Genomic DNA, 11,862 nt, shown 5'->3' with positions numbered 1-11,862 from the left:
AGTGGCTTGTACGATCAGGTAAAGTTTGTCGTACAAAATTTTGCTTCTATGTTCTTAGAGTAGATTGCATTTCAGGTTTCGTACTTCAGTTTGATTATGACTAATGCTAACTTTGTTCTGTTTATGAGATTTTTGGCAGCCTAACTCTTTTCTGCAGAACTATTAATGAAGATATGCTTGTCAAAGACCAAATTCAAAACGCATCAATGACTACTAATGGATCTATTTTGCAGGTTGCCTATGAATTCGACTAAACTTTGTGTATTCATTAAAATTTTCTAGACACACTTAATTTTGCTAAAGGAATGAACAATCATGTATTTTGTGTCTTTGATGATAGGTGAGTATGCTCTCACCTTTCTTAGGTGATCAGAAAACTAGACTCATCATTTGCTTTCATTAGTGCATATCTTTAGCAGGCCTACCCTCCCGAGGAGCTAATAACTCTTACAGCCATTAAGGTTGGTGTGAGGGGAATGACCTAAGTGGTAACGGCTAATGCCAAGTAATCCAACCCACTATAAAACAAATGTGGCTTGATGAAAATCAAGTCAATGGCAGTGCTCGGGAATAGCTCTCCTCTGTACCTTTGGGTATAGAAAACTTTGGTTTTCAAGGCTGGGAGACCTCTTAATTGAGTATTAAACCCTGATGCGTTGAACAGATCCCTTACTAGTGTTGGTTAAATTAGAAGCTACCTGATTCACCTCCGAAAGGGTGATAATCTTTGTGCAAGAGAGATAGTAACTCTCCCAAGATACTTGCCATATCGTGACCCCATTAGCGTTTGTAGTCGGATAATATGGTGTTGAGAATCCATTGCATGAGACTCAATGACCATATTCTGATTAGCTATTGGGTGTGTACCTAAGCTTGCAAGAAAAGGTTTTCTCTCCTCAGCCAACTTCCTTAGGGTTTAGGATGCTTGGAGTCACTTATCACATCATTTATTTGTTGTGTATTCATCCCTAAATTGAAAAATCAGACATTTAAAACTAGAAAACATAAGCAAAACATCAAAATTCACTACTCCAAATTCGGCAAGACAAACATTTTGTATCTCTGCTCTGTTATCTATCATACGAGTCAAGTTATATGTCGTACTATCTGGTGATTTGTCCTATGGTTCGTAAAGTTTTGTCATACGAGTCTCTTTTTCTTTAAAGGAAATTTATGATTCGTCATTTGGTCTTATATCTCTTGTCATTCTGGGCTCTATAATCTATCGTACGAGTCTCTATTTTTATCAATCCAGAGCTGCCACTTTGCATGACTTTTTCAGGTTTGTCCTTTTGCTTGATCAGTTTTTAGTAATCATAAACACCTGTTATCTGTTATTTTATGCTTAAATTGTCTTCTTGGTTTGCTTGGTCAAGTTATCATCCGTCAAAATCAGGCTTTAGGACATAAATACCTTAAGATTTTCAAGTGCTCACCCTCAACAAGTTCAAGATCTTAACATCTCAAAGTGCATTATCACCCTCTTTGGTAAACTGATCACTCAAACATAGTTTCTCATCAAGATCTATCATCCTTTATCACGAAACTAAAACATTTGGTTAGGATAATCTTGTCCCACATTGTAGGATATATAGTTCCTACTGGACTTGGTTCTTATCAAATCATCATCATTGCACTCCAAAACCAAAGATCTAACTAGAACCATCTTTTCGTGTCATATCGCGCTATCACATTTACCTTGACAGTTGATCACTTATCAAAACAAACTTTTGGACAATCGAATCCTAGCAAAATAACACATGTATGCCCATTCTAACTAGAGCTCGGAGACAAAGGATCGCAAAGATGGAAATCGAAACATTGGAAACAATTGAAGAGCATATAACCATGGAACATGAAGAGGAAATATAAGTTGAAGGAGAAATAACAAAACAAAATATCAGAGACATCAAGAAAGATCCTCAATTCGACAAATTTATGCAGAAATTATTAGAGGAAGAAAAGGAAAAATACATCCTAATGTTAGCCAAATCCGGTGCTACACTCCCCCAAGATTTTGATGTGAACAAATTGACACAAAAGAAAAGTGATCCTCCCCCTAATAACAAACAATACGAAGATATTTTTGGTCTCCACATGAATGACACATCAATTCCCAATAATACCAGAGCCAATGGAGAAACCTACATACCCAAAAGAGATGAAGTAGAAATTCTAAATAACATACAATCCAATGAAGACACAAGAAGGACTAGAGATGATACCAGAAGAGATCCAAATCCTCCTAGAATACAAAATCATGGTCATGGAAGAACAAATCATGTTGATAATCCTATAACAACTCTCACACAACAACTACAAACACCGCAAACACAAATTCAAGATATGCAAAGAGGAAATGTTAGAAGATACTCACTACAAGAAAAATGTCCTTATCCATTCGACAAAAACCTAAACATGAGACCATTTCCTATAGTTTTTGAAACTCCTAAATACAAAAAATATGATGGAAGCACTGACCCTCAAGATCATATACGAGAATTTTTCACAATGAGTATGGAGCTTTCACATGAGGATACCTACTTAATGAGATTATTTCCGAAAAGCTTAACTAGACTAGCTATGGAATGGTTCTCCAAACTTCCACCTAGAATTAGATCATTTTCAGAGTTGGTGGATAAGTTTGTTTCACAATACTCTTACAACATACAACATGAAGTAACTATGCTAGACCTATGTAACACCAAACAAAAGAATGGAGAACCTTTTATGACATTTTTACAATGATGGAGATGGTTAGCTTTGCGGTATCCTCGTACAATGCCAGAATATGAAAAAATGGACCTATTCATCGACAACTTAAATGATCAAATGAGTTATTACTTGAAAATGCAAGGAAATCAAAGTTTTGAAAAAATGGTCAATAATGGAATCAGAATGGAGGAAGCCATGATAAAGAAAGGTGAATTAAAAATATACATATAAAGAGTCCATCCTCCTAACAACACCAATAACAACAACCACAATGATAAACCAAAGTTTTGGAATAGAAATCAAAATTCCATCAATGATGGAATAGTGGATAACAACAATATGAAACCAAAACAACCGATTTTTAATTTATCCACTTACTCAGCAGTGGCTCAGCAAAACAACAATCACCAAAGAGCAACTATCAAAACTTTCTTTCGAAGACAATTTACAAACATTGGTGAACCCCTTGGGTCAGCACTAAAGACACTTCTCGCAAACAAATTTATCACTTTACCAGAAGAAAGGAACTACGAACCTCAAATCAAACCACCTTGGTGGAATGATAACCATTATTGTGATTTCCATCGAAACAAGGGACATCACACAGATAGTTGTCAGAAGTTGAAACATATTATACAAGATATGATTGATAATGGAGTAATAACAATGGATGGACATACAACAAATGAATCTCATACAACTTTTAAAACTCTGCTTCCAAACTATGAGAAAGGTGAATCATCAACAACAAACAATGGTAAGGGTAAAGCGAAGGTAAACTACACTCATACATATGACAATGTGGTAAACGTAATTGTAGTTAAAGAAAAACAAAATCAAGAACATGCTCATGCTATCACAAGAAGCAAAGCCAAAGTTGTTTTTCTAGGTCCTACAACAAACATGTCATCCACTACCAAACAATACAACCTAGTGGAGCAATTGTAGAAAACACCCGCTCAAATATCCATCTTAGAATTATTAAAGCTTTCACCTGCACACAAACAAATTCTTGAAAAAACATTAATCAATACAACAGTATCCAAAGATCTTGATATCGATCAATTCCAAACCATGGTGGGACACCTCACAACCCCTCACTACTTATCATTCACTGAAGAAGATGACATGTCCTTACAACATCCCCACAATGCTCCTTTGCATAATGAAGTCCTCATTCACAAAATGCATGTTAAATGTGTTATAATAGATGGTGGAGTTGGTCTAAATATCTGTTCATTGAGTCTTGTTCATGCTTTAGGATATTCAAAAGATGCAGTTGATGTATGGAAAAGGATCACCATAAAATCCTATGATGAAGAAGAACATTCCTCTAAGGGAATTGTCATACTACCCATCAAAGTGGGACCTTTGCAAAAAGACATAACATGCCAAGTTCTAGACTTGGACTTATCATATAATGTACTCTTGGGAAGACCCTGGATACATGACTTGCAAGTTGTCCCATCAACATATCATCAGTGTGTAAAATTTCCCTACAATGGTTAGGAAATCACAATATCTGTAGATTCAAATCCATTTCAATACTGCAGCAATCTAAAAATGGATCACGAAGTCATTGTTCCTCATAACAGGGAGGCAACATCTTCGAACACACAATCCAAGGAACAATCATTTGCTTCAATTCTATCAAGTATGGAAAAGAAAATGCAGCTAAGAGATCAAGGGAATGGAGAATATTCAATATCACAATTACCACTTTCTCCTAAATCCTTTGGAAAACCATCAAACTCTAAACAACAACCAATTATGAAACATCTTCTAATATTTTATGGCGGATTTGTTAGTGTTGGAACCTTATCAGAGGAAACAAAAGACAAAGATGTGCTACAGTGACTATACAAGGATGAAGAATGTCACCGAAAGATCAACAATGTCAAAATACCTATAGAAAAGTATGGAAAAGGATTTAACATTCTTAGAAGAATGTGATATACTGGAATAGGTCCTATAGGAAAAAGAAAAGAAGGTATCTCAGAACCTTTTCAACCTTACACTCAGCAGACCACTAACAAAACAAGCTTAGGGTATAGACAAATCACTCTACCGGAAGGCACATCTCTTAGTCAACAACAAGAGGAATATGAAAACAGACAAGAACAACTGGCAATTGAAAGAGAAGAAACTTCAGCTAAGCAACAAACACAAGCAAACATGAAATGGGAAAAGAAGCAAGCTTCAAATCAACAAGAGAAACAAACTAAAAGAATCTCTCAAGAAACATTAAATCTCAATCAAAACTAGAAAGAAGCTAATATAAGTCCAAGAGAACTCATAGAAAAGTTGACAAAACTTAATCTCAGTCCTGAAGAAGTTGAATATGAAAGAAGAAAAGATATAGCCAAAAAAGTAAAAGAAATGCTATATGACCAAATCTGTAGATTGCAAGTTGCAAGTGATACAGATTCTAATGAATGGGAATGGGATTCCTATCACTTTGAAGAATCAACTAAAGAAAATTGCTTTGAAGGAGATGTAGGAGTTGATGTAGTTCACATGTATGCAGGACAAACATCAGGAACTAGTTCACTTGAATTAGAATCACATTCAGCTGACTTGGACTTAACCAAGGATGATTAGGAAATTCTTATGTAGGTCATTCTTATGAGAGTACTATTCTAGACATCGACATACATATTGAAAACTTTGATACATCTAGCATGACCCTTGAAACCCTCGAAACATCCCAACCTGAAGATTCCCTACCTCTAATCCACCCCAAGCTTATTGATTGGGAAAATGAAGGACATACTGCCATTGATACCTTTCCAAATGACCATACCATATCTATATATCTTAATGAAATTGAACCTATAACAACTCTCACCAGGAATGTTTGCAATGCATCTTCCAATCAAGTGGGTGCCAAATCTCCTAGTCGCAAAAGTGAAAATAAAGAAAAGAATATCAAGTCTAATGCTGAAAAACATTTATTGGCAACATTAGATCCGGAAAAAGTAAAAAGAAATGACGCATCTAACAGTGAAAACCTCCTTGAGGCATCAAAAGATGGGAGATTTGACACTTTACCTGAGCACTATCAAGAAAGGTCATCCATTTTGATCGAACCAACAGAGGCAATTAACATTGGTACAACAGAGCAACCAAAGATTCTTCATCCAATGACTTCTCTATCAAAGGAAGAAATGCAACAATATGTGGAATTCTTCAAACGACGGCAAATCAATTTTGCCTAGTCATATGCAAACATGCTAGGGTTAGATCCAAAGCTTATTATGCATCACTTGAATGTTAGTCTAGGAGCCAAACCATTCAAATAGAAGTTGAGGAAAATGCATCCACATATCGCTCTTCTAGTCAAAGCAGAACTAAAGAAATTAGTGGATGTAGGATTTATCAGACCTATAGCATATCCTCAATGGGTATCCAACATCATTTCTATTTTAAAACCAGATAAAAGCATCATAATATGCATAGACTTCAGAGATCTTAATAACGCATGTCCAAAGGATGACTTTCCTTTGCCTAAGATCATCATCATTGTAGATTTAATTGCTGGACACTCCATATTTTCTTTAATTGATTGTTTCTCCACATACAGTCAGATCAAAATAGCACCCAAAGACCAAGAAAAGATAGCTTTCACATGTTCATGGGGTACTTTCTATTGGAACGTCGTGCCTTTTGGACTAAAGAATGTTGGTGCTACATATCAAAGAGCTATGACAACTATATTTCGTGACATAATGCATACATTCATGGAAGACTGTGGATGACATCTTGGCTAAATCATACAATAGAGAAGAACATATAGAAATATTGGAAAAGATATTTGATAGGTTAGAACAATACAAGCTAAGGCTAAACCCTAAGAAATGTGCCTTTGGTGTTACTTCAGGAAAGCTATTGGGATACATTTTTTCAACTAGAGGTATCGAAGTGGATCCAGCTAAGGTTAAAGCAATCATGGAAATGGCATCTCCCAAGAATATAAGTCAACTAATATCACTCCAAGGAAGACTCCAGTCAATAAGAAGATTTGCCATTCAACTAGCAAATAAATGTCAACCATATACTCATCTATTGCACAAAAATGTTCATTTCAAGTGGGACCACCAATGTGAAGATGCATTCAACAAGATCAAGGCTTATCTCATACAACCACCTGTCCTAATGTCACCAATTCTAGGAAAGCCATTATTACTCTATGTATCAACCATTGAAGCATCATTAGGATTTTTGCTTACACAATAGGATAATGAAGGAAAAGAACGAGCTATCTACTACATCAGCAGAACACTAGTAGGATACGAGATCAACTATTCACCAATAGAAAAAGCATGCTTGGCAGTAGTTTTTGCTTCTGAAAAATTAGGGCACTATTTACTATCTCACTCCATCAAGTTAATAGCTAAAATTGATCCTCTTAAATATTTACTCAACAAAGCAACATTAACAGGATGACTAGCAAAATGGATCATGATTCTGAGTGAGTTTGATATTGAGTATGTTGACAAAAAATCTATCAAAGGACAAGTTATTGCAGACCAACTAGAAGAGGCACCACTTCAAGATGATCATCCTTTACAGATTGAGTTTCCTAATGTTGATATCCTAACAGTCACCACAAAAACATGGCAATTATACTTTGACAGTTCATATACACAACATGGATCAGGAGCAGGCATTCTATTCATCACACCAAAAGGTCATACAATCCCAAAAGCATACAAATTAAGCTTTCCATGCACCAGAAACACCACAGAGTATGAAGATTTGGTTATAGGTATCAAAATGGCTATAGAATGGAACATAACACAACTTCAAGTCTTTGGAGACTCTCAGCTTGTCATTAATCAAATCAATGATGACTATCAAACAAAGGAAGAAAAGTTAATGCCTTATAAAAAGATGGCTGAACATATCAAGAAATACTTTGTAGAAATAACTTTCCAATAGATCCCAAGAAATGATAACAAAGCAGTAGATGCCATGGCTACACTTGCTTCTCTCCTTCAGACACAAGAAAATCAACAACATTATGAATTCCTGGTGGAAGAGTTGTTTTACCCTACCTATAATTGTCCCGATTCCCAAACCATCTACCAACTTATTGGACATGATTCCTCTCGCTATGGCCAAACTTTCACATACCTGAAAGATAACACCTTACCTCCCAACTTATCGAAGAATCAAAAAAGAAAATTTATTCACCAATCCTCCCATTATACTCTCGTCGCAGATACCCTATTTAAACAAGGTCTAGATGGTACTCTTTTAAGATGTCTTGAACAAGAAGAATCCTAGAAGGCCTTACATGAGGTCCATAATGACATTTGTAGCACTCATTCAAGTGGTCTTACCCTTTTGAAAAAACTCATACGCTTGGGCTATTATTGGTCGACTATGGAATGAGATTCTTTTCAGATAGCTAGATCATGCAAATAATGTCAGATCCATGGAAATTTGATTCATGCACCAGCATAAGAACTTCACGCTTTAGCAACATCTTGGCCTTTCTGTCAATGGGGTCTTGATCTAGTAGGAAAAATAAATCCTTCTTTATCTAATGGTCACAAATTCATCCTTGTAGCTACAGAATATTTCACAAAATGGATTGAGGCAGTACCTCTCATAAATATCACAAGAAAACAAATTGTTGCATTTATATTGAATTGTATCATCTGTTGATATGGAATACCAATGACCGTTATCAGTGATAATGGGTGACTATTCAAGAATTAGGATGTACAAGAGCTATGTGAGAAGTTTAAGATCCAGCACAGATTCTCCACACCCTACTATCCATAGGGAAATGGGAAAGTAGAAGCATCAGACAAAACTATTCTAAAAATCCTCAAAAAGACAGTGAATGATGCTGGAAGAGATTGGCATATCCAATTAAACCCTTCTCTATGGGCCTACCACACTAGTATCTACACACCAACAGGGGCCACACCTTTCTCTCTTGTATATGGATTAGAAGAAATATTGCCAATCAAAGTAGAGATATCCTCTCTATGTATATCATTAAAAGGTCTCATCCCAGATGAAGAACAATGAGTATCTAGACTGCAAGGGTTAGAACTAACCCATGAACGAAGACAAAATGCCTTTGATCATTAAAAGGTATATTAACAAAGAATGTGTCGGAGCTATAATCAAAGGGTCAAACTATGAATATTTCAAGTGGGGGAACTAGTACTAAAAGAAAATTCACGCAATCAGGCAGATCAAGAAAAGAAAGGAAAATTTGAACCAAACTGGTTAGGTCCATTTGTGATCACAACAGTATTTGGACCAAGAGCATATCAACTATCAACACAGGACAGAGATCAACTTGAAGAACCTATCAATAGCATGCATCTGAAGAAGTTTTATGTCTGAAAAAGAAAAAAAGAAAAAGAACAATGAAAAATCAGAGAAAAATCCAAAAAAGTGAAAAAGAAGAAAATCCAAAAAAAAATCAAATATGAGAAAAAGTGCAATTAAAAATAGATGGTGAAAACCTGGCAAACAGGTTCTATCTGTCAGATAGCTCTTTCATCTATTAGTTCATACATCTTTCTGCTTGCATTCATTCATTTTTCTATCAGTGTTGTTCATATGCATAATAAAGCTTTTGCACATACACAGGCATCGCAGCTACTCTCTCACCATGGTTTGGATCATTGGGTATATCATAATGAATTTTTTTCTAGGCTTGGGGCAAAATCCTGAACTTAGCTGAGGGTGAAACTTTGGATCAATTCTGAGCTTAATCAAACAAGTAGAACAAACGATTAGACAACTCTTAACAAGCGAAAACTAAGACATATCCAACATTGAACACAAGATCAAATTATCAACCATCAAACTATCACAAAGTCAGTCTAAACGCATGGATGATATCTTTGGATAATGATTTTAACATGATTTTTCAACTTTTCTATATTGATTTTCACTATCATGATTTCTTAGTGACTCCAGGATGTCTTTGACTAGAGGAACAAGGAAGAAACATGATATTTTTCTTGTCTGTTGTCTGAAAATTGATCATTAATATGTTCAAATTTGTCTCAGGACATGATCATCAGAGTATCATTGAAGACATTTCCGATTTGCATACTGAAATGATTAATACTGCATGTTTTATGCAAGCAACACTCAGGTCATCTCGGTTCAATTATACCTCGATGCTTGTGCTAACTTGCCATATCAAAATCTAGGAAAGCAGTGCTCAGGTCATCATGGTTAATTATACCATCGATGTTTGTAATCACTTCCCACATTTAAAAAGCTCAATGATGACAAAAATGCAATAATCCAGTGACTCGTCCGGTTGTAGCTTTTCATTGCATTTGCATTAGCATTTAGTTTGCATTTCATTCTTACGTGGGATCCCACATGCTCCTTTTATCCAAGGTTCAATCTATCGCATGAATCATCAAGGTATCATCACAAGTGTATATGCAATCAGAATGATGACTCATATCTCTCCAGATATTGTCGACCCAATGAAAATCTTCAAGGTATGATCACAAGTGTATACAGAATCATGAAGGTGGGGATGAGTTGATGGATGTAACAATAATTATTTAATGGTGTAACTCAATAATAGGACTAGTTAATGAAGGTAAGCCTACTATATCTAGGTATTTTTGGTTGATGTGTGAATTTGATGTTGTAAACTATGTAGATTGTTATACACTGATAGGATCAAGTAACTTGCACTCACTCAAAAGTTCAAATGAAAGCTCACCAATTTTATCTACTAGGAGAGATTGTATGTTTTTTCTCTTCATGTATGGATTTTTTGTGCGAATAATGTGAATCACAAGAGTGGGTTGACAAATGGTCTTGTAGACCTTTAGTTCCTATTGACACATATCAAGTTCTCAAAGCACTATAGTTGAACTAAATCAAAGTTTTAGTGGACTTTGTTTATGTATCCAGCCTAATGGAACTAGATATTGTGATTTATTACTTAGTTGAAATCAAAATTTTAACTCGTTTTATTACATTTTACATTGTTTTTGGTATTAATTTATCATTCAATAAAATATAGGTCATGTACATGCAGTTATTATTGATGAAAATAATGAAGAACAAATGGATTACTTTTTGTGCTATTATATTGAGGCAAACAAATTGACAACCACAATCATTGATGGAGAGAGTATTGATTACCCAATAGGGTCTATTGTTGTCACGAGAACAATAATTAGAAGGTACCCTATCAATAAATTTGAAATTTGGTTGTTCGAGGATGACACACATAGACATATTCTTCATTACTCTATCCTTATTGTTAAAATGAGTATTCAGTTGATTAAATATCATGGCAGACTAGTTAATAAGAATTGATGGAAAGTTGATGAATTTGACCATGAGGCAATACTTGACATAATAAGGGTTAGAGCTGATCCACAAGGTTCACTATATTGAATTTGGGCCAACTACAAGTATTCAGTGCATTGGAGTATTACAGTGAAAATGGGTAGAATGATTTTGGAAATTTTGTATATATGCTTGGTTGATTGACATATCAACTATTCATTGTATCCGTTGTTGTAAATTCAATTTTTTTTTGTAAATATAAATAGCCATGATTTAGAGGCCAAATTTTGTATATATAAATTGTATACACCTAAAAAATAGTCTGAAGATAATTAATTAAATAAGCAATTATTTAATTAATCCCCCTTCCTAATTTAATTGAATTCACTAAGCAATTTGATTAAATTCCCCCTTCATCTACTTATTAATAAATATAAGGATTTATTTAATAGGTTCATTTCAAAAATCCCCTTTGATTAATTAATTCAAATTAATTAATTCTTCCCCATCAAATTTCTTCTAAATCCCCTAATTAATTAAAACAAATCAATTTATGAGTTGTTGAGATTAATTAGTCTTTTCCTATTATTTGAATTTTTAAATTCAAATTCTCCTAACTTCTAACCACCTAACCTAACCTCTTCTAAACCTAACTCACTCCATCTAACCCCTGATTTAACTAACTCCATCCTAGCTTGCACATCCTAACCACCATGTCCCCTTTCCTTGAACACTTTTCCCTCTCATGAGCAAAGCTTTGTGACACTTGTCACTAAGTATTCCCTTTCATCCAACCTCTTCTAGAATCTTCTTGACACTTGTCACCATGGAGATGACATTGTCCCC

This window comes from Cryptomeria japonica, chromosome 7, assembly GCF_030272615.1.
Source record: "Cryptomeria japonica chromosome 7, Sugi_1.0, whole genome shotgun sequence".
Classification (NCBI taxonomy): domain Eukaryota; kingdom Viridiplantae; phylum Streptophyta; class Pinopsida; order Cupressales; family Cupressaceae; genus Cryptomeria; species Cryptomeria japonica.
The sequence above is the reverse complement of the archived record's forward strand: the minus strand, read 5'-3'. Positions refer to the sequence as shown.